Source organism: Struthio camelus, unplaced genomic scaffold, assembly GCF_040807025.1.
Source record: "Struthio camelus isolate bStrCam1 unplaced genomic scaffold, bStrCam1.hap1 HAP1_SCAFFOLD_48, whole genome shotgun sequence".
In the NCBI taxonomy this organism is placed as follows: domain Eukaryota; kingdom Metazoa; phylum Chordata; class Aves; order Struthioniformes; family Struthionidae; genus Struthio; species Struthio camelus.
Genome location: NW_027182705.1, coordinates 558732 through 582278, shown reverse-complemented (window position 1 = coordinate 582278; position 23547 = coordinate 558732).

The following is a 23547-nucleotide window of genomic DNA, read 5'->3' as shown; positions in this document are numbered from 1 at the left end:
TAGTTGTTGAGGTGTTATGCTCTGTGTTGGGCTGAGCCACATACACACTTCCCCCATGCTGGTCTGGCTAATCTCAGGGAGACCTTCCCATTGCTTTGAACAAGCCAAGAAGAAACATTCACACCAGGCCCAACTAACGGATATGGCTGCTTATCTAACGCAAAGGTCACCCTCTGGCCCCCTTTGTGTGGAGATAAAGTCAGTCCTCTGTGCAACAGCAAGGATTAACGAGCCGCATCCTACACTGTTGCTGAGCTTCCTGGGGCACCTGGCCCTCTGAGCCTTCTCCCATTGTAGGGGTTGTTGGTCAGTCACACCCCTTCCCACTGAAAGCAACCCTTTTCCTGCACCCACACACACTCCCCTACCACTTCTGCCTCCCCTCCCTGCACTCATGCAGCCTTCCCAAAACCACCTCCCTCCTGCCTCCACAGCCACTCAGGCAGCAAGCTGCCGTGGCCTTGGCAGCTCCTCCGTGTGGGAGAGACACCCAGCAGTGCGCACTCCTCAAACACCTCCTGTATCCCACCAGCACCATCCCCTTTCTCTGCCTTCCAAATCCAGGCCCCCCAAATCAACCACAGCCCCTCCAACACCAACAGGCAGCCTCCAACAGGAGGTGGCCCAGCTGGGACTTCAGCCAGCCCCTCCAGGCCCTTGTCCGGCTCTCCGCCTCCTCCTTAGCAGAGGAGGGAGGCCAGGGATAAAAGGCTGGCACCTGCCCTGGCTGGTGGCAAAGGCCAGAGAGGCATGCCTGCCTCTGCCTTGGCCAGCACCTGGGCCTTTGAGAGCCTGTGATCCATGCACCCTGGGGACATCATCAGCATAGTCCCTGTTCCTGTCATCTGGGGAGTGAGAAGAGATTCAGGGGAAGGCGTTCTGGAAGGTTGTAAAAGGGTAGGGACGTGCGTCGAGACCTTGGTGTGATGTACATGCCATTAATGCAGCCTGCTGGAATGTAGGCGGGATGGCCTTTGCCTAAAGGCAGAGGTGGGATTCAGTTGTTTGGGCAGAGGTAGGGAACCTGAGGTGCCCTGGGGCACTTGCCCAGCAACCAGTCCAAAAGCATAAGGCTTTCCTGTAGGTCCCATGCGCTATCTGCTAGAAACATGTGATTCTGCTAAAAATCCCACGCATCTGACAGGGCCCTGCCAGCCCACTTTTACATCATTAAATCAAGTGTCTGCACTGACTTCCATCAACTCTTTACAGCGTAGGGATCTGCTTGCTCCTCAGCTTCATGATGAGTGGGGCTGCAGCAGCATTAGGCATCTGGTGTCATTCCCGAGGGCCAAGGAAATTGCCTACCTGAGCCCCAGGCTTGGCTCTCTCAGTTACTCCATCCGAGCCAGCAGACACTGGCACGTGCCTTGGACCTCCTCTGTCTCTTCAGCTGTTACCAGGTGTTGGTGTGCGACCAACTGACTGCCACCCTCCATCTCTCTTGGTTACAGTGGGAGCGTAGGCAAGGAGCTCGCATGCAGACACCTCTGTTGTGCCCACTTCAGCTTGGGCAAGGGGCATCCCACCTCCGGTGTTTTGGGGGAGCTGGTGGGAGAGAGCTGAATCCCACCCCACCCCAGGGGCTTCTAAAGTGCCCTGCAATGCCCAGATGGACTCATGTGAAGCCAAACCTGAACCATGAGTAAACGAGCTCTCCTCTGGCCCTTTTTCTAGGCATGCTGCCTAGTTAAGGGAGGGGAATGGGGTCTTCCAGGGTGGGACGTTTCCATCTCTCATAGATGACTGTCTTCTGATGAAACAAGTGGCAATGCTGAAATCAGTGTCTCTGCGTGGTTTAGAGAGGGACAAGAGGTCATTATTTTTGCCTGTCTCAGTGAACATTTCCCAGGAGGAGAAGGGAGCCCAGGGGAGAGAGAACATCAGGCCTTCAGCTGGGCCTCTGCTCCTGAGCGGGGCCAGGCTGCGGGGACCGAGGGAGCTGCTGGCAACCGGGCAGCACGGCCCCGAGACAGCTGTGGGCAGGAGCAGCTCCTCTGCCAAGAGCAGCGGGGCTCCGGGCACTGCCTGCTGCTGCTGACGGGAGATGAGGCGAGAGGGAGAGAAGTGAGAGGCAGTGTGGAGTGGGAGGAGAGAGGAGAGCTTCTTGTGGGGGAAATCTGCACAGCCCTTTGCATGGTAAGTCTGGCTGCAGGGCAATGCTGCCGAGGTTCCTGGAGGGGTCTTCTGCACCCACCCCATCCCATGACTGGAAGATTCTGATGCATTCAGTGACTCCTGGCAGGACAGAAGTCTCCCATCCTTCTCCCATCGAGAGGGCCCTATGGGGGTCCGGGGTGCTAAGAGCTCTAGCTCATGCAGAGGACATGTCCAAAAGGTCTTTTCAGAGGCAGGTGAAAGAAAGGCTGACTGAAAGGGAAGGAGCTTTCCTTCCAGTAAAAGCTAGTTAGTCCCAATAAAACTAGAAAACTCAGATCCTAATTTTGGCAGAGCTCCCTGCTCCTCACAGCACACTCCGCCAGTGCGCAGGGGAGCCCAAGCAAGGGAGCTGCGCACAGCTGCCGTCCGTAAAGGGAGAGGCAGTACAGGGGGTGGGATGGGAGCTGGAAAGTTTTGGGTTTTTTTGAAAAGTCTCTCCTAATTTCTTAGTTCCCCCAAACACGGAGAGAGCACAATGTACAACATCAGCTCCCTCTCTGAATTCCTCCTCCTGGCATTCGCAGACACGCGGCAGCTGCTGCTCTTGCACTTCGCACTCTTCCTGGGCATCTACCTGGCTGCCCTGCTGGGCAATGGCCTCATCATCACCACCATAGCCTGTGACCACCGCCGCCACACCCCCATGGACTTCTTCCTCTTTAATCTCTCCCTCCTCGACGTGGCCTCCATCTCCACCACTGTCCCCACATCCATTGCCCATTCCGTCACGGACACCACGACCATCTCCTACTCGGGATGTGCTGCCCAGGTCTTCCTGGTTTCCTTCTTGTTTGGAGGAGAGATTTCTCTTCTCACTGTCATGGCCTATGACCGCTACGTTGCCATCTGCAGACCCCTGCACTACGGGACCCTCCTGAGCAGCAGAGCTTGTGTCCAAATGGCAGCAGCTGCCTGGGGCAGCAGCTTTCTCAACGCTCTCCTGCACACTGCCAACACCTTTTCCATACCTCTCTGCCAAGGCAATGCTGTGGGGCAGTTCTTCTGTGAGATCCCCCACATCCTCAAGCTCTCCTGCTCACACTCCTACCTCCAGGAAGTTGGGGTTGTTGTGATTACAACCTGTTTAATCTTGGGGTGTTTCATGTTCATTGTGCTGTCCTACGTGCAGATCTTCAGAGCTGTGCTGAGGATCCCCTCGGAGCAGGGCCGACACAAAGCCTTCTCCATGTGCCTCCCTCACCTGGCCGTGGTCTCCCTCTTTGTCAGCACTGGCATGTGTGCCTACCTGAAGCCTCCCTCCCTCTCCTCCCCCTCCCTGGATCTGGTGGTGGCTGTTCTGTACGCGGTGGTGCCTCCAGCAGTGAACCCCCTCATCTACAGCCTGAGGAACAAGGAGCTCAAGGATGCCCTGAGGAAAGTGATTCAGTGGGGACAATGTGGGCACCAATAACCATCCCATGTGCACCCACTCATCATTCACAGGGTGTTTGGCATCAGGGCTCTCTGTTGTTCTTTTCTTGTTTGTCTTCCTTTTCTGATACATTCCCATTAAAAGAAAAAATTTTTGGTTTGTGCCACTTCTCAGGAATCTCATTTGAATCGGAGCCAGAGACCATGGTGAAGCAGGAAGCCAGGTGTCTCCCTTCCTCCGCAGAGATGGGGGAACCTCAGAGCCCGCTAGTCTGAGCTCCCTCGGATGCCCCCAGTGCAATGAGGGGAGTTTCCCTTTGCAGGGTCTCTTTTGGCACTGACACCAAGGGCGCTCAGGGGCACACAGTCAGGCTCGGACAAGTACAGACAGGGTGAGACTGTGGGTCCCGCGTCCCTTAGGCTCTTGGAAAAGGAGAAGGAGCATCAGGTTCCTGGGGGCCCCAGCTCGGGGCAGGCGGCTCTGTCGCTGGGGCAGCAGGAGCTGCGGAGGGGCTGCAGGGCCAGGGCTGTCGTGCTGTGCTGGGCAGCGGGGTGGGCATGGAGGGGCTGCAGCCGAACCACCACAGCGCCCTGCCCAGCACCGAGGAGACCCATAGACACTTTCTGCAGAGCTTTCTTAAGAGACATGGCAGGGTCTCAGATTTGCAAATGTTTCCATTTTTGCTAATTTCCAGGAGTTTTTACACTCTTGCCTGCCCTCCTGGATGGAGGAGGGAAGGCAGGAGGGAGGTTAGCAGCGGTGGAGAGAGGGCGGGAGGGAGGGAAGGCAGGAGGGAGGGGAGGCAGGAGGAGGGAGGCAGCGGCGGAGGGCGGGTGGGAGGGGAGGCTGCCCATGATGACCTCAGAGGGCAGTTTGGGGGGGTTTCCCAGGAGGGGGTTGCCATGCAGCAGGGCTAAAGACATCAGCCAGGTGACCTTGCTGGCCTTGGAAGACATCCACCCCACTCTGCCCCTGACCATCCGGCCACAGCCTGTGCTGCTGCTGCTGCTGCTTGCGATGCGGCCGTGCCAGGGACAGACCTTTCCATTGGTTGTTGATAAGGCTCAAGCAGTTCTGGGCGGCACAGCCTGCGGAGGTCTTGCTAGTGATGGCTCCTCCTTCAGCAGAGCTAGCTCTCCTCAGACTTGCTGAGGGCGCAGTCCATGCCCATGCCCAGGTGGCTTAGGAAGGTATAGAGCAGTGTCAGAGCCAGGAGGGCCCTCCGAGGAACGCTGCTTGTGAGCTACTGCTCGTTGGACTTGAGGCATGAAGCAGCAGCCTTGGAGCTTGGCACTCTGGCCAGTGTGCACACAGCTGGTGGTGCCTCTGCCCAGTGCAGGTCTTGCCAGCTCGTCAGCCCCTTGGCTCTTGGCTCCCAGCTGCTCAGGCCAGCATCTTCTCAGGCGCTCTTTGTCCGACTGGTGCTTGGGCTCTTCCTTGTCACTTGGGTCCTCCTCAGGGCAGTGGGGTCTCCAGGGAGAGCAGGGCTGCCGTGGCTGCCTCGGTCCCCATGCTGCCTTTGCCCTGTCCCCCACGCCACACAGTCACAGAATCACAGTGTGGTTGAGGTGGGAAGGGACCTCTGGAGATCCTCTAGTGCAACCCCCCTGCTCAAGAAGGGTCACCTAGCGCATGTTGCCCAGGATCATGTCCTGGCAGCCTCTGAATAGCTCTAAGGGTGGAGAGTCCACAGCCTCTGTGGGCAATTTGTTCCAGTGCTCAGTCTCCATCACAATAAAGCCGTTTTTCCTCCTGTTGAGACAGAGCTTCCTGTGTTTCAGTTTGTGCCCGTTGCCTCTCATCTTCTCACTGGGCACCACGGAGAAGTCGGGCCTCGTCCTCTTGACATCCTCCCTTCAGATACTTCTACACGTTGACAAGCTCCCCTCAGTCTTCTCTTCTCCAGGCTGAAGAGTTCTAGCTGCCTCAGCCTTTTGTCGTAGGAGAGCTGTGCCAGTCCCTTCATGATCTTCGTAGCCCTCTGGTGGACTCGCTCCAGGAGCTCCCTGTCTCTCTGGTAGTGGGGAGCCCAGAAGTGGACACAGTGCTCCAGATGTGGCCTCGCCAGGGCTGAGGAGAGGGGCAGAATCACCTCCCTCCACCTGCTGGCAACACTCTGCCTAATGCAGCCCAGGATCCCCTGGGCCCTCCTGGCCACAAGGCCGCATTGCTGCCTCATGGTCCACCCGTTGTCCCCCAGCACTCCCAGGTCCTTCTCCACAGAGCAGCTTTCCAGCAGCTGCAGACTGAGTCAGGGGTTTTGGGTTGCCTCCAGCCTCACAGGCCCAGCACACCTGGGCCCTGCTGCTCACCTTCACTCCTTGCGCTGCCACCACAAGGATCGCAGGGCAGGCTGTGTGGCCCAGCGTTGCCCCCTGTGACTCAGCTCCATCTTGTCCCCACTCCCAGCCTAGTGCTGCTGGCCCTGGTGGCTGCCCATGTCTACGTGGAGAGAGGCCTTACAAGAGAAGCCCCACACATGGCCAAGCCTGGCCCCCCCAGTAGTGGGCCCTTGGGTGAGGGTGCAGGTGCCTGGGCCTTCTGAGGGAGATTGTGTGATGAAGTACAGGAAGCCTGGAGGCCCTGGTGCCCTGGGGACACAGAGGTCAGTGGGTGATGCAGGGCGGAGTGGGGGGACCATCTGCCTGGCTTCCCTGCCCTCTGGGGTGTTACAGGAGTGCCTGGATGCTGGAGTTCCCTGCAGGGTGATGAGGCCTAGGGGTTGGAGGGTGTGTTGGGGGGCAGTGGGGCAGCTGCTTGCTTGCTAGGTTGTGTGGGGTCACGGGGCTGCGCGGACTCCAGGGCTCCTGACGCTGCGTCCCAGCGGCTGGATTAGGGAAGCCTTTGTGGCCCTTAGTGGATGACACCGTTGTCCCCTTCTAGCCCTTGCTGCTTGCTGTGTCTCAGGCTCTGAGGAGGGAGCAGGGGGAGGCTCGCAGCACAGATGGGCAGGGCCACTCTAAGGTGCTTGTTGCCTCAGGCCCAGGGCCTGTGCCTGCCCAAAGGCAGTAGGAACCTTCTGGTCATCTCAGCCAAGAGCGGTTTTTCCTGCCCTGGCTGCCTCGACAGTCTTGTTTCCAGGAGCTACCAGGAGCACGTAGCTCACGTCATAGCACATCCCCACCCAGCAACCTCAGACCTGCGTGTGGCGATCCCACACCAGAAATGACACTCATCTGCCAGGATGTAAACCCTGCATCTCCATGTCTGGTGTGTCTGTGGAATTAGCAACAACACTAGCAGGACGAAGCAGAAAGACAGAGGTGTTTGGGGGGACAAGAGGGTTTCCAGATCAGTGTATCAGAAAGCCACTGTAAGGTTGCAGCTACTCTAAAGGTGGTCAACGATATAGCCTTCAGAAAGGAGGGCATCCTTTGGAGAAAGCGCAGCAACATGACCAGGGACAGTGTGGGCACTCCAGGGCTGAGTCCAGGTCACAAGGTCAGGCCAGGTTACTCAGGGTTTTATCCAGGCTGTTGCCTTTCATTGCTGCCAGGGCACACTGCTGGCTCACGTTCAGTTGGTGTGCATGGAGACGCCAGGTCCTTTGCAGCAGAGCTGCTCCCCAGCCAGCCAGTCCCCAGCCTGCACTGTCTGCAGGGGCTTCTTCCTGCCCAGCTGCAGGACTTTGCCTTTGTCCTGGTGCAACTTCTCTCACTCGGGAGTCACTTTGCAAAGGTCTAGTGCGTTTCTGCCCAAGGAAGGGGAATTATGGAGGATCATTCCCAGGCAGGGGAGGCCAGTGCGGATTGTCCCCTTCCAACAAGGGAGAGCAAAGGAGATGAGATACGGAGCTCCTCCCTGGGCTTCTCCCAGGATGCTGCACAGCAGGACTGTCTTGTGATCCCCCGTGGGCAAATGCTCAGTCTCTTTCCAGAGGAGCATCTTGGCAGGTACTGCAGATGATGTGCAGTTTCCAGTGGCTCCTGAAAGTCTCTCGCCAGCTCTGCTGCAGAGTGTCTGGGTTGGTTAAAGAAGTAGCAGGGTCACTGTATGATGTGGCCAACACTCCAGATGGGCAGTGTCCAGGGTGAGTAGCAGGTATTTTTGTGGCCTTGAACTCCTCTCTTCCATCATCCATCAGATGGAGGCGTGTGCTGCTGGTTTTCCAGCTCTCAGGAGCAAGAAGGCTGAGTATGGAAATGAAGGAATTTGAGGAAATGAAGGTTTTGGGAGCCAAAGCGTAGATGTGTGAAAGAGGAGAAAAGCTTCAGCATGTCGATGCTTTATGTCCCTTGCAAATAAATCCACTCCAGGCAGCTCAGCCACATTGAAGATCCTGGCTCGGATGATGGAGGAAGATGAGATCTGTCAGTACTTAACACCGAACTGACCATCCCAGATGTTCACAAGCTGCCATAGGCTGGCGGGATCCAGGAGCAGTGACTGTACATGGAGATGTTGTGAAAAGAATTTGTCTGAGGTTAACACATCACTTCTCTGGAACCGGGAGACAGGGGCAGTGTCAGGGTGCAGTACTCTCCGACCAGGTTCCTTTAGCTATTCCACGTGTAGGGAGAGGGCAATGTTTAAGATCAAAGTTTATTCTGAGGGACTTGGGTGTTACATGGGATTTTTGGTTCGGCAGAGTGATTCAGCAATATACTGGAATCACAACTCCAGTGTCTACACTTGACAAACTCTAGCAATTGCAATACACAGTTCAGTCACGATACCAATGTGATTGCCATTACCGGTCTCAAATGTGCTCACCGTCATGATGCTGGGCATCCCCAGTCACCAGGAAGGAATCACGTGGGTTGATGCCAGCTCAAGCCCGTTGCTCTCTCCAGAATTCCTTAGTTAGTTGTTGAGGTGTTATGCTCTGTGTTGGGCTGAGCCACATACACACTTCCCCCATGCTGGTCTGGCTAATCTCAGGGAGACCTTCCCATTGCTTTGAACAAGCCAAGAAGAAACATTCACACCAGGCCCAACTAACGGATATGGCTGCTTATCTAACGCAAAGGTCACCCTCTGGCCCCCTTTGTGTGGAGATAAAGTCAGTCCTCTGTGCAACAGCAAGGATTAACGAGCCGCATCCTACACTGTTGCTGAGCTTCCTGGGGCACCTGGCCCTCTGAGCCTTCTCCCATTGTAGGGGTTGTTGGTCAGTCACACCCCTTCCCACTGAAAGCAACCCTTTTCCTGCACCCACACACACTCCCCTACCACTTCTGCCTCCCCTCCCTGCACTCATGCAGCCTTCCCAAAACCACCTCCCTCCTGCCTCCACAGCCACTCAGGCAGCAAGCTGCCGTGGGCTTGGCAGCTCCTCCGTGTGGGAGAGACACCCAGCAGTGCGCACTCCTCAAACACCTCCTGTATCCCACCAGCACCATCCCCTTTCTCTGCCTTCCAAATCCAGGCCCCCCAAATCAACCACAGCCCCTCCAACACCAACAGGCAGCCTCCAACAGGAGGTGGCCCAGCTGGGACTTCAGCCAGCCCCTCCAGGCCCTTGTCCGGCTCTCCGCCTCCTCCTTAGCAGAGGAGGGAGGCCAGGGATAAAAGGCTGGCACCTGCCCTGGCTGGTGGCAAAGGCCAGAGAGGCATGCCTGCCTCTGCCTTGGCCAGCACCTGGGCCTTTGAGAGCCTGTGATCCATGCACCCTGGGGACATCATCAGCATAGTCCCTGTTCCTGTCATCTGGGGAGTGAGAAGAGATTCAGGGGAAGGCGTTCTGGAAGGTTGTAAAAGGGTAGGGACGTGCGTCGAGACCTTGGTGTGATGTACATGCCATTAATGCAGCCTGCTGGAATGTAGGCGGGATGGCCTTTGCCTAAAGGCAGAGGTGGGATTCAGTTGTTTGGGCAGAGGTAGGGAACCTGAGGTGCCCTGGGGCACTTGCCCAGCAACCAGTCCAAAAGCATAAGGCTTTCCTGTAGGTCCCATGCGCTATCTGCTAGAAACATGTGATTCTGCTAAAAATCCCACGCATCTGACAGGGCCCTGCCAGCCCACTTTTACATCATTAAATCAAGTGTCTGCACTGACTTCCATCAACTCTTTACAGCGTAGGGATCTGCTTGCTCCTCAGCTTCATGATGAGTGGGGCTGCAGCAGCATTAGGCATCTGGTGTCATTCCCGAGGGCCAAGGAAATTGCCTACCTGAGCCCCAGGCTTGGCTCTCTCAGTTACTCCATCCGAGCCAGCAGACACTGGCACGTGCCTTGGACCTCCTCTGTCTCTTCAGCTGTTACCAGGTGTTGGTGTGCGACCAACTGACTGCCACCCTCCATCTCTCTTGGTTACAGTGGGAGCGTAGGCAAGGAGCTCGCATGCAGACACCTCTGTTGTGCCCACTTCAGCTTGGGCAAGGGGCATCCCACCTCCGGTGTTTTGGGGGAGCTGGTGGGAGAGAGCTGAATCCCACCCCACCCCAGGGGCTTCTAAAGTGCCCTGCAATGCCCAGATGGACTCATGTGAAGCCAAACCTGAACCATGAGTAAACGAGCTCTCCTCTGGCCCTTTTTCTAGGCATGCTGCCTAGTTAAGGGAGGGGAATGGGGTCTTCCAGGGTGGGACGTTTCCATCTCTCATAGATGACTGTCTTCTGATGAAACAAGTGGCAATGCTGAAATCAGTGTCTCTGCGTGGTTTAGAGAGGGACAAGAGGTCATTATTTTTGCCTGTCTCAGTGAACATTTCCCAGGAGGAGAAGGGAGCCCAGGGGAGAGAGAACATCAGGCCTTCAGCTGGGCCTCTGCTCCTGAGCGGGGCCAGGCTGCGGGGACCGAGGGAGCTGCTGGCAACCGGGCAGCACGGCCCCGAGACAGCTGTGGGCAGGAGCAGCTCCTCTGCCAAGAGCAGCGGGGCTCCGGGCACTGCCTGCTGCTGCTGACGGGAGATGAGGCGAGAGGGAGAGAAGTGAGAGGCAGTGTGGAGTGGGAGGAGAGAGGAGAGCTTCTTGTGGGGGAAATCTGCACAGCCCTTTGCATGGTAAGTCTGGCTGCAGGGCAATGCTGCCGAGGTTCCTGGAGGGGTCTTCTGCACCCACCCCATCCCATGACTGGAAGATTCTGATGCATTCAGTGACTCCTGGCAGGACAGAAGTCTCCCATCCTTCTCCCATCGAGAGGGCCCTATGGGGGTCCGGGGTGCTAAGAGCTCTAGCTCATGCAGAGGACATGTCCAAAAGGTCTTTTCAGAGGCAGGTGAAAGAAAGGCTGACTGAAAGGGAAGGAGCTTTCCTTCCAGTAAAAGCTAGTTAGTCCCAATAAAACTAGAAAACTCAGATCCTAATTTTGGCAGAGCTCCCTGCTCCTCACAGCACACTCCGCCAGTGCGCAGGGGAGCCCAAGCAAGGGAGCTGCGCACAGCTGCCGTCCGTAAAGGGAGAGGCAGTACAGGGGGTGGGATGGGAGCTGGAAAGTTTTGGGTTTTTTTGAAAAGTCTCTCCTAATTTCTTAGTTCCCCCAAACACGGAGAGAGCACAATGTACAACATCAGCTCCCTCTCTGAATTCCTCCTCCTGGCATTCGCAGACACGCGGCAGCTGCTGCTCTTGCACTTCGCACTCTTCCTGGGCATCTACCTGGCTGCCCTGCTGGGCAATGGCCTCATCATCACCACCATAGCCTGTGACCACCGCCGCCACACCCCCATGGACTTCTTCCTCTTTAATCTCTCCCTCCTCGACGTGGCCTCCATCTCCACCACTGTCCCCACATCCATTGCCCATTCCGTCACGGACACCACGACCATCTCCTACTCGGGATGTGCTGCCCAGGTCTTCCTGGTTTCCTTCTTGTTTGGAGGAGAGATTTCTCTTCTCACTGTCATGGCCTATGACCGCTACGTTGCCATCTGCAGACCCCTGCACTACGGGACCCTCCTGAGCAGCAGAGCTTGTGTCCAAATGGCAGCAGCTGCCTGGGGCAGCAGCTTTCTCAACGCTCTCCTGCACACTGCCAACACCTTTTCCATACCTCTCTGCCAAGGCAATGCTGTGGGGCAGTTCTTCTGTGAGATCCCCCACATCCTCAAGCTCTCCTGCTCACACTCCTACCTCCAGGAAGTTGGGGTTGTTGTGATTACAACCTGTTTAATCTTGGGGTGTTTCATGTTCATTGTGCTGTCCTACGTGCAGATCTTCAGAGCTGTGCTGAGGATCCCCTCGGAGCAGGGCCGACACAAAGCCTTCTCCATGTGCCTCCCTCACCTGGCCGTGGTCTCCCTCTTTGTCAGCACTGGCATGTGTGCCTACCTGAAGCCTCCCTCCCTCTCCTCCCCCTCCCTGGATCTGGTGGTGGCTGTTCTGTACGCGGTGGTGCCTCCAGCAGTGAACCCCCTCATCTACAGCCTGAGGAACAAGGAGCTCAAGGATGCCCTGAGGAAAGTGATTCAGTGGGGACAATGTGGGCACCAATAACCATCCCATGTGCACCCACTCATCATTCACAGGGTGTTTGGCATCAGGGCTCTCTGTTGTTCTTTTCTTGTTTGTCTTCCTTTTCTGATACATTCCCATTAAAAGAAAAAATTTTTGGTTTGTGCCACTTCTCAGGAATCTCATTTGAATCGGAGCCAGAGACCATGGTGAAGCAGGAAGCCAGGTGTCTCCCTTCCTCCGCAGAGATGGGGGAACCTCAGAGCCCGCTAGTCTGAGCTCCCTCGGATGCCCCCAGTGCAATGAGGGGAGTTTCCCTTTGCAGGGTCTCTTTTGGCACTGACACCAAGGGCGCTCAGGGGCACACAGTCAGGCTCGGACAAGTACAGACAGGGTGAGACTGTGGGTCCCGCGTCCCTTAGGCTCTTGGAAAAGGAGAAGGAGCATCAGGTTCCTGGGGGCCCCAGCTCGGGGCAGGCGGCTCTGTCGCTGGGGCAGCAGGAGCTGCGGAGGGGCTGCAGGGCCAGGGCTGTCGTGCTGTGCTGGGCAGCGGGGTGGGCATGGAGGGGCTGCAGCCGAACCACCACAGCGCCCTGCCCAGCACCGAGGAGACCCATAGACACTTTCTGCAGAGCTTTCTTAAGAGACATGGCAGGGTCTCAGATTTGCAAATGTTTCCATTTTTGCTAATTTCCAGGAGTTTTTACACTCTTGCCTGCCCTCCTGGATGGAGGAGGGAAGGCAGGAGGGAGGTTAGCAGCGGTGGAGAGAGGGCGGGAGGGAGGGAAGGCAGGAGGGAGGGAAGGCAGGAGGGAGGGGAGGCAGGAGGAGGGAGGCAGCGGCGGAGGGCGGGTGGGAGGGGAGGCTGCCCATGATGACCTCAGAGGGCAGTTTGGGGGGGTTTCCCAGGAGGGGGTTGCCATGCAGCAGGGCTAAAGACATCAGCCAGGTGACCTTGCTGGCCTTGGAAGACATCCACCCCACTCTGCCCCTGACCATCCGGCCACAGCCTGTGCTGCTGCTGCTGCTGCTTGCGATGCGGCCGTGCCAGGGACAGACCTTTCCATTGGTTGTTGATAAGGCTCAAGCAGTTCTGGGCGGCACAGCCTGCGGAGGTCTTGCTAGTGATGGCTCCTCCTTCAGCAGAGCTAGCTCTCCTCAGACTTGCTGAGGGCGCAGTCCATGCCCATGCCCAGGTGGCTTAGGAAGGTATAGAGCAGTGTCAGAGCCAGGAGGGCCCTCCGAGGAACGCTGCTTGTGAGCTACTGCTCGTTGGACTTGAGGCATGAAGCAGCAGCCTTGGAGCTTGGCACTCTGGCCAGTGTGCACACAGCTGGTGGTGCCTCTGCCCAGTGCAGGTCTTGCCAGCTCGTCAGCCCCTTGGCTCTTGGCTCCCAGCTGCTCAGGCCAGCATCTTCTCAGGCGCTCTTTGTCCGACTGGTGCTTGGGCTCTTCCTTGTCACTTGGGTCCTCCTCAGGGCAGTGGGGTCTCCAGGGAGAGCAGGGCTGCCGTGGCTGCCTCGGTCCCCATGCTGCCTTTGCCCTGTCCCCCACGCCACACAGTCACAGAATCACAGTGTGGTTGAGGTGGGAAGGGACCTCTGGAGATCCTCTAGTGCAACCCCCCTGCTCAAGAAGGGTCACCTAGCGCATGTTGCCCAGGATCATGTCCTGGCAGCCTCTGAATAGCTCTAAGGGTGGAGAGTCCACAGCCTCTGTGGGCAATTTGTTCCAGTGCTCAGTCTCCATCACAATAAAGCCGTTTTTCCTCCTGTTGAGACAGAGCTTCCTGTGTTTCAGTTTGTGCCCGTTGCCTCTCATCTTCTCACTGGGCACCACGGAGAAGTCGGGCCTCGTCCTCTTGACATCCTCCCTTCAGATACTTCTACACGTTGACAAGCTCCCCTCAGTCTTCTCTTCTCCAGGCTGAAGAGTTCTAGCTGCCTCAGCCTTTTGTCGTAGGAGAGCTGTGCCAGTCCCTTCATGATCTTCGTAGCCCTCTGGTGGACTCGCTCCAGGAGCTCCCTGTCTCTCTGGTAGTGGGGAGCCCAGAAGTGGACACAGTGCTCCAGATGTGGCCTCGCCAGGGCTGAGGAGAGGGGCAGAATCACCTCCCTCCACCTGCTGGCAACACTCTGCCTAATGCAGCCCAGGATCCCCTGGGCCCTCCTGGCCACAAGGCCGCATTGCTGCCTCATGGTCCACCCGTTGTCCCCCAGCACTCCCAGGTCCTTCTCCACAGAGCAGCTTTCCAGCAGCTGCAGACTGAGTCAGGGGTTTTGGGTTGCCTCCAGCCTCACAGGCCCAGCACACCTGGGCCCTGCTGCTCACCTTCACTCCTTGCGCTGCCACCACAAGGATCGCAGGGCAGGCTGTGTGGCCCAGCGTTGCCCCCTGTGACTCAGCTCCATCTTGTCCCCACTCCCAGCCTAGTGCTGCTGGCCCTGGTGGCTGCCCATGTCTACGTGGAGAGAGGCCTTACAAGAGAAGCCCCACACATGGCCAAGCCTGGCCCCCCCAGTAGTGGGCCCTTGGGTGAGGGTGCAGGTGCCTGGGCCTTCTGAGGGAGATTGTGTGATGAAGTACAGGAAGCCTGGAGGCCCTGGTGCCCTGGGGACACAGAGGTCAGTGGGTGATGCAGGGCGGAGTGGGGGGACCATCTGCCTGGCTTCCCTGCCCTCTGGGGTGTTACAGGAGTGCCTGGATGCTGGAGTTCCCTGCAGGGTGATGAGGCCTAGGGGTTGGAGGGTGTGTTGGGGGGCAGTGGGGCAGCTGCTTGCTTGCTAGGTTGTGTGGGGTCACGGGGCTGCGCGGACTCCAGGGCTCCTGACGCTGCGTCCCAGCGGCTGGATTAGGGAAGCCTTTGTGGCCCTTAGTGGATGACACCGTTGTCCCCTTCTAGCCCTTGCTGCTTGCTGTGTCTCAGGCTCTGAGGAGGGAGCAGGGGGAGGCTCGCAGCACAGATGGGCAGGGCCACTCTAAGGTGCTTGTTGCCTCAGGCCCAGGGCCTGTGCCTGCCCAAAGGCAGTAGGAACCTTCTGGTCATCTCAGCCAAGAGCGGTTTTTCCTGCCCTGGCTGCCTCGACAGTCTTGTTTCCAGGAGCTACCAGGAGCACGTAGCTCACGTCATAGCACATCCCCACCCAGCAACCTCAGACCTGCGTGTGGCGATCCCACACCAGAAATGACACTCATCTGCCAGGATGTAAACCCTGCATCTCCATGTCTGGTGTGTCTGTGGAATTAGCAACAACACTAGCAGGACGAAGCAGAAAGACAGAGGTGTTTGGGGGGACAAGAGGGTTTCCAGATCAGTGTATCAGAAAGCCACTGTAAGGTTGCAGCTACTCTAAAGGTGGTCAACGATATAGCCTTCAGAAAGGAGGGCATCCTTTGGAGAAAGCGCAGCAACATGACCAGGGACAGTGTGGGCACTCCAGGGCTGAGTCCAGGTCACAAGGTCAGGCCAGGTTACTCAGGGTTTTATCCAGGCTGTTGCCTTTCATTGCTGCCAGGGCACACTGCTGGCTCACGTTCAGTTGGTGTGCATGGAGACGCCAGGTCCTTTGCAGCAGAGCTGCTCCCCAGCCAGCCAGTCCCCAGCCTGCACTGTCTGCAGGGGCTTCTTCCTGCCCAGCTGCAGGACTTTGCCTTTGTCCTGGTGCAACTTCTCTCACTCGGGAGTCACTTTGCAAAGGTCTAGTGCGTTTCTGCCCAAGGAAGGGGAATTATGGAGGATCATTCCCAGGCAGGGGAGGCCAGTGCGGATTGTCCCCTTCCAACAAGGGAGAGCAAAGGAGATGAGATACGGAGCTCCTCCCTGGGCTTCTCCCAGGATGCTGCACAGCAGGACTGTCTTGTGATCCCCCGTGGGCAAATGCTCAGTCTCTTTCCAGAGGAGCATCTTGGCAGGTACTGCAGATGATGTGCAGTTTCCAGTGGCTCCTGAAAGTCTCTCGCCAGCTCTGCTGCAGAGTGTCTGGGTTGGTTAAAGAAGTAGCAGGGTCACTGTATGATGTGGCCAACACTCCAGATGGGCAGTGTCCAGGGTGAGTAGCAGGTATTTTTGTGGCCTTGAACTCCTCTCTTCCATCATCCATCAGATGGAGGCGTGTGCTGCTGGTTTTCCAGCTCTCAGGAGCAAGAAGGCTGAGTATGGAAATGAAGGAATTTGAGGAAATGAAGGTTTTGGGAGCCAAAGCGTAGATGTGTGAAAGAGGAGAAAAGCTTCAGCATGTCGATGCTTTATGTCCCTTGCAAATAAATCCACTCCAGGCAGCTCAGCCACATTGAAGATCCTGGCTCGGATGATGGAGGAAGATGAGATCTGTCAGTGGACTGACCATCCCAGATGTTCACAAGCTGCCATAGGCTGGCGGGATCCAGGAGCAGTGACTGTACATGGAGATGTTGTGAAAAGAATTTGTCTGAGGTTAACACATCACTTCTCTGGAACCGGGAGACAGGGGCAGTGTCAGGGTGCAGTACTCTCCGACCAGGTTCCTTTAGCTATTGCACGCGTAGGGAGAGGGCAATGTTTAAGATCAAAGTTTATTCTGAGGGACTTGGGTGTTACATGGGATTTTTGGTTTGGCAGAGTGATTCAGCAATATACTGGAATCACAACTCCAGTGTCTACACTTGACAAACTCTAGCAATTGCAATACACAGTTCAGTCACGATACCAATGTGATTGCCATTACCGGTCTCAAATGTGCTCACCGTCATGATGCTGGGCATCCCCAGTCACCAGGAAGGAATCACGTGGGTTGATGCCAGCTCAAGCCCGTTGCTCTCTCCAGAATTCCTTAGTTAGTTGTTGAGGTGTTATGCTCTGTGTTGGGCTGAGCCACATACACACTTCCCCCATGCTGGTCTGGCTAATCTCAGGGAGACCTTCCCATTGCTTTGAACAAGCCAAGAAGAAACATTCACACCAGGCCCAACTAACGGATATGGCTGCTTATCTAACGCAAAGGTCACCCTCTGGCCCTCTTTGTGTTGACATAAAGTCAGTCCTCTGTGCAACAGCAAGGATTAACGAGCCGCATCCTACACTGTTGCTGAGCTTCCTGGGGCACCTGGCCCTCTGAGCCTTCTCCCATTGTAGGGGTTGTTGGTCAGTCACACCCCTTCCCACTGAAAGCAACCCTTTTCCTGCACCCACACACACTCCCCTACCACTTCTGCCTCCCCTCCCTGCACTCATGCAGCCTTCCCAAAACCACCTCCCTCCTGCCTCCACAGCCACTCAGGCAGCAAGCTGCCGTGGCCTTGGCAGCTCCTCCGTGTGGGAGAGACACCCAGCAGTGCGCACTCCTCAAACACCTCCTGTATCCCACCAGCACCATCCCCTTTCTCTGCCTTCCAAATCCAGGCCCCCCAAATCAACCACAGCCCCTCCAACACCAACAGGCAGCCTCCAACAGGAGGTGGCCCAGCTGGGACTTCAGCCAGCCCCTCCAGGCCCTTGTCCGGCTCTCCGCCTCCTCCTTAGCAGAGGAGGGAGGCCAGGGATAAAAGGCTGGCACCTGCCCTGGCTGGTGGCAAAGGCCAGAGAGGCATGCCTGCCTCTGCCTTGGCCAGCACCTGGGCCTTTGAGAGCCTGTGATCCATGCACCCTGGGGACATCATCAGCATAGTCCCTGTTCCTGTCATCTGGGGAGTGAGAAGAGATTCAGGGGAAGGCGTTCTGGAAGGTTGTAAAAGGGTAGGGACGTGCGTCGAGACCTTGGTGTGATGTACATGCCATTAATGCAGCCTGCTGGAATGTAGGCGGGATGGCCTTTGCCTAAAGGCAGAGGTGGGATTCAGTTGTTTGGGCAGAGGTAGGGAACCTGAGGTGCCCTGGGGCACTTGCCCAGCAACCAGTCCAAAAGCATAAGGCTTTCCTGTAGGTCCCATGCGCTATCTGCTAGAAACATGTGATTCTGCTAAAAATCCCACGCATCTGACAGGGCCCTGCCAGCCCACTTTTACATCATTAAATCAAGTGTCTGCACTGACTTCCATCAACTCTTTACAGCGTAGGGATCTGCTTGCTCCTCAGCTTCATGATGAGTGGGGCTGCAGCAGCATTAGGCATCTGGTGTCATTCCCGAGGGCCAAGGAAATTGCCTACCTGAGCCCCAGGCTTGGCTCTCTCAGTTACTCCATCCGAGCCAGCAGACACTGGCACGTGCCTTGGACCTCCTCTGTCTCTTCAGCTGTTACCAGGTGTTGGTGTGCGACCAACTGACTGCCACCCTCCATCTCTCTTGGTTACAGTGGGAGCGTAGGCAAGGAGCTTGCATGCAGACACCTCTGTTGTGCCCACTTCAGCTTGGGCAAGGGGCATCCCACCTCCGGTGTTTTGGGGGAGCTGGTGGGAGAGAGCTGAATCCCACCCCACCCCAGGGGCTTCTAAAGTGCCCTGCAATGCCCAGATGGACTCATGTGAAGCCAAACCTGAACCATGAGTAAACGAGCTCTCCTCTGGCCCTTTTTCTAGGCATGCTGCCTAGTTAAGGGAGGGGAATGGGGTCTTCCAGGGTGGGACGTTTCCATCTCTCATAGATGACTGTCTTCTGATGAAACAAGTGGCAATGCTGAAATCAGTGTCTCTGCGTGGTTTAGAGAGGGACAAGAGGTCATTATTTTTGCCTGTCTCAGTGAACATTTCCCAGGAGGAGAAGGGAGCCCAGGGGAGAGAGAACATCAGGCCTTCAGCTGGGCCTCTGCTCCTGAGCGGGGCCAGGCTGCGGGGACCGAGGGAGCTGCTGGCAACCGGGCAGCACGGCCCCGAGACAGCTGTGGGCAGGAGCAGCTCCTCTGCCAAGAGCAGCGGGGCTCCGGGCACTGCCTGCTGCTGCTGACGGGAGATGAGGCGAGAGGGAGAGAAGTGAGAGGCAGTGTGGAGTGGGAGGAGAGAGGAGAGCTTCTTGTGGGGGAAATCTGCACAGCCCTTTGCATGGTAAGTCTGGCAGCAGGGCAATGCTGCCGAGGTTCCTGGAGGGGTCTTCTGCACCCACCCCATCCCATGACTGGAAGATTCTGATGCATTCAGTGACTCCTGGCAGGACAGAAGTCTCCCATCCTTCTCCCATTGAGAGGGCCCTATGGGGGTCCGGGGTGCTAAGAGCTCTAGCTCATGCAGAGGACATGTCCAAAAGGTCTTTTCAGAGGCAGGTGAAAGAAAGGCTGACTGAAAGGGAAGGAGCTTTCCTTCCAGTAAAAGCTAGTTAGTCCCAATAAAACTAGAAAACTCAGATCCTAATTTTGGCAGAGCTCCCTGCTCCTCACAGCACACTCCGCCAGTGCGCAGGGGAGCCCAAGCAAGGGAGCTGCGCACAGCTGCCGTCCGTAAAGGGAGAGGCAGTACAGGGGGTGGGATGGGAGCTGGAAAGTTTTGGGTTTTTTTGAAAAGTCTCTCCTAATTTCTTAGTTCCCCCAAACACGGAGAGAGCACAATGTACAACATCAGCTCCCTCTCTGAATTCCTCCTCCTGGCATTCGCAGACACGCGGCAGCTGCTGCTCTTGCACTTCGCACTCTTCCTGGGCATCTACCTGGCTGCCCTGCTGGGCAATGGCCTCATCATCACCACCATAGCCTGTGACCACCGCCGCCACACCCCCATGGACTTCTTCCTCTTTAATCTCTCCCTCCTCGACGTGGCCTCCATCTCCACCACTGTCCCCACATCCATTGCCCATTCCGTCACGGACACCACGACCATCTCCTACTCGGGATGTGCTGCCCAGGTCTTCCTGGTTTCCTTCTTGTTTGGAGGAGAGATTTCTCTTCTCACTGTCATGGCCTATGACCGCTACGTTGCCATCTGCAGACCCCTGCACTACGGGACCCTCCTGAGCAGCAGAGCTTGTGTCCAAATGGCAGCAGCTGCCTGGGGCAGCAGCTTTCTCAACGCTCTCCTGCACACTGCCAACACCTTTTCCATACCTCTCTGCCAAGGCAATGCTGTGGGGCAGTTCTTCTGTGAGATCCCCCACATCCTCAAGCTCTCCTGCTCACACTCCTACCTCCAGGAAGTTGGGGTTGTTGTGATTACAACCTGTTTAATCTTGGGGTGTTTCATGTTCATTGTGCTGTCCTACGTGCAGATCTTCAGAGCTGTGCTGAGGATCCCCTCGGAGCAGGGCCGACACAAAGCCTTCTCCATGTGCCTCCCTCACCTGGCCGTGGTCTCCCTCTTTGTCAGCACTGGCATGTGTGCCTACCTGAAGCCTCCCTCCCTCTCCTCCCCCTCCCTGGATCTGGTGGTGGCTGTTCTGTACGCGGTGGTGCCTCCAGCAGTGAACCCCCTCATCTACAGCCTGAGGAACAAGGAGCTCAAGGATGCCCTGAGGAAAGTGATTCAGTGGGGACAATGTGGGCACCAATAACCATCCCATGTGCACCCACTCATCATTCACAGGGTGTTTGGCATCAGGGCTCTCTGTTGTTCTTTTCTTGTTTGTCTTCCTTTTCTGATACATTCCCATTAAAAGAAAAAATTTTTGGTTTGTGCCACTTCTCAGGAATCTCATTTGAATCGGAGCCAGAGACCATGGTGAAGCAGGAAGCCAGGTGTCTCCCTTCCTCCGCAGAGATGGGGGAACCTCAGAGCCCGCTAGTCTGAGCTCCCTCGGATGCCCCCAGTGCAATGAGGGGAGTTTCCCTTTGCAGGGTCTCTTTTGGCACTGACACCAAGGGCGCTCAGGGGCACACAGTCAGGCTCGGACAAGTACAGACAGGGTGAGACTGTGGGTCCCGCGTCCCTTAGGCTCTTGGAAAAGGAGAAGGAGCATCAGGTTCCTGGGGGCCCCAGCTCGGGGCAGGCGGCTCTGTCGCTGGGGCAGCAGGAGCTGCGGAGGGGCTGCAGGGCCAGGGCTGTCGTGCTGTGCTGGGCAGCGGGGTGGGCATGGAGGGGCTGCAGCCGAACCACCACAGCGCCCTGCCCAGCACCGAGGAGACCCATAGACACTTTCTGCAGAGCTTTCTTAAGAGACATGGCAGGGTCTCAGATTTGCAAATGTTTCCATTTTTGCTAATTTCCAGGAGTTTTTACACTCTTGCCTGCCCTCCTGGATGGAGGAGGGAAGGCAGGAGGGAGGTTAGCAGCGGTGGAGAGAGGGCGGGAGGGAGGGAAGGCAGGAGGGAGGGAAGGCAGGAGGGAGGGGAGGCAGGAGGAGGGAGGCAGCGGCGGAGGGCGGGTGGGAGGGGAGGCTGCCCATGATGACCTCAGAGGGCAGTTTGGGGGGGTTTCCCAGGAGGGGGTTGCCATGCAGCAGGGCTAAAGACATCAGCCAGGTGACCTTGCTGGCCTTGGAAGACAGCCACCCCACTCTGCCCCTGACCATCCGGCCACAGCCTGTGCTGCTGCTGCTGCTGCTTGCGATGCGGCCGTGCCAGGGACAGACCTTTCCATTGGTTGTTGATAAGGCTCAAGCAGTTCTGGGCGGCACAGCCTGCGGAGGTCTTGCTAGTGGTGGCTCCTCCTTCAGCAGAGCTAGCTCTGCTCAGACTTGCTGAGGGCGCAGTCCATGCCCATGCCCAGGTGGCTTAGGAAGGTATTGAGCAGTGTCAGAGCCAGGAGGGCCCCCCGAGGAACGCTGCTTGTGAGCTACTGCTCGTTGGAGTTTGAGGCATGAAGCAGCAGCCTTGGAGCTTGGCACGCTGGCCAGTGTGCACACAGCTGGTGGTGCCTCTGCCCAGTGCAGGTCTTGCCAGCTCGTCAGCCCCTTGGCTCTTGGCTCCCAGCTGCTCAGGCCAGCATCTTCTCAGGCGCTCTGTGTCCAGCTGGTGCTTGGGCTCTTCCTTGTCACTTGGGTCCTCCTCAGGGCAGTGGGGTCTCCAGGGAGAGCAGGGCTGCCATGGCTGCCTTGGTCCCCACGCTGCCTTTGCCCTGTCCCCCACGCCACACAGTCACAGAATCACAGTGTGGTTGAGGTGGGAAGGGACCTCTGGAGATCCTCTAGTGCAACCCCCCTGCTCAAGAAGGGTCACCTAGCGCATGTTGCCCAGGATCATGTCCTGGCAGCCTCTGAATAGCTCTAAGGGTGGAGAGTCCACAGCCTCTGTGGGCAATTTGTTCCAGTGCTCAGTCTCCATCACAATAAAGCCGTTTTTCCTCCTGTTGAGACAGAGCTTCCTGTGTTTCAGTTTGTGCCCGTTGCCTCTCATCTTCTCACTGGGCACCACGGAGAAGTCGGGCCTCATCCTCTTGACATCCTCCCTTCAGATACTTCTACACGTTGACAAGTCCCCCTCAGTCTTCTCTTCTCCAGGCTGAAGAGTTCTAGCTGCCTCAGCCTTTTGTCGTAGGAGAGCTGTGCCAGTCCCTTCATCATCTTCGTAGCCCTCTGGTGGACTCGCTCCAGGAGCTCCCTGTCTCTCTGGTAGTGGGGAGCCCAGAAGTGGACACAGTGCTCCAGATGTGGCCTTGCCAGGGCTGAGGAGAGGGGCAGAATCACCTCCCTCCACCTGCTGGCAACACTCTGCCTAATGCAGCCCAGGATCCCCTGGGCCCTCCTGGCCACAAGGCCGCATTGCTGCCTCATGGTCCACCCGTTGTCCCCCAGCACTCCCAGGTCCTTCTCCACAGAGCAGCTTTCCAGCAGCTGCAGACTGAGTCAGGGGTTTTGGGTTGCCTCCAGCCTCACAGGCTCAGCACACCTGGGCCCTGCTGCTCACCTTCACTCCTTGCGCTGCCACCACAAGGATCGCAGGGCAGGCTGTGTGGCCCAGCGTTGCCCCCTGTGACTCAGCTCCATCTTGTCCCCACTCCCAGCCTAGTGCTGCTGGCCCTGGTGGCTGCCCATGTCTACGTGGAGAGAGGCCTTACAAGAGAAGCCCCACACATGGCCAAGCCTGGCCCCCCCAGTAGTGGGCCCTTGGGTGAGGGTGCAGGTGCCTGGGCCTTCTGAGGGAGATTGTGTGATGAAGTACAGGAAGCCTGGAGGCCCTGGTGCCCTGGGGACACAGAGGTCAGTGGGTGATGCAGGGCGGAGTGGGGGGTCCCTCTGCCTGGCTTCCCTGCCCTCTGGGGTGTTACAGGAGTGCCTGGATGCTGGAGTTCCCTGCAGGGTGATGAGGCCTAGGGGTTGGAGGGTGTGTTGGGGGGCAGTGGGGCAGCTGCTTGCTTGCTAGGTTGTGTGGGGTCACGGGGCTGCGCGGACTCCAGGGCTCCTGACGCTGCGTCCCAGCAGCTGGATTAGGGAAGCCTTTGTGGCCCTTAGTGGATGACACCGTTGTCCCCTTCTAGCCACGGTGTCTGTCCCCTTCTAGCCCTTGCTGCTTGCTGTGTCTCAGCTCTGAGGAGGGAGCAGGGGGAGGCTCGCAGCACAGATGGGCAGGGCCACTCTAAGGTGCTTGTTGCCTCAGGCCCAGGGCCTGTGCCTGCCCAAAGGCAGTAGGAACCTTCTGGTCATCTCAGCCAAGAGCGGTTTTTCCTGCCCTGGCTGCCTCGACAGTCTTGTTTCCAGGAGCTACCAGGAGCACGTAGCTCATGTCATAGCACATCACCACCGAGCAACCTCAGACCTGCGTGTGGCGATCCCACACCAGAAATGACACTCATCTGCCAGGATGTAAACCCTGCATCTCCATGTCTGGTGTGTCTGTGGAATTAGCAACAACACTAGCAGGACGAAGCAGAAAGACAGAGGTGTTTGGGGGGACAAGAGGGTTTCCAGATCAGTG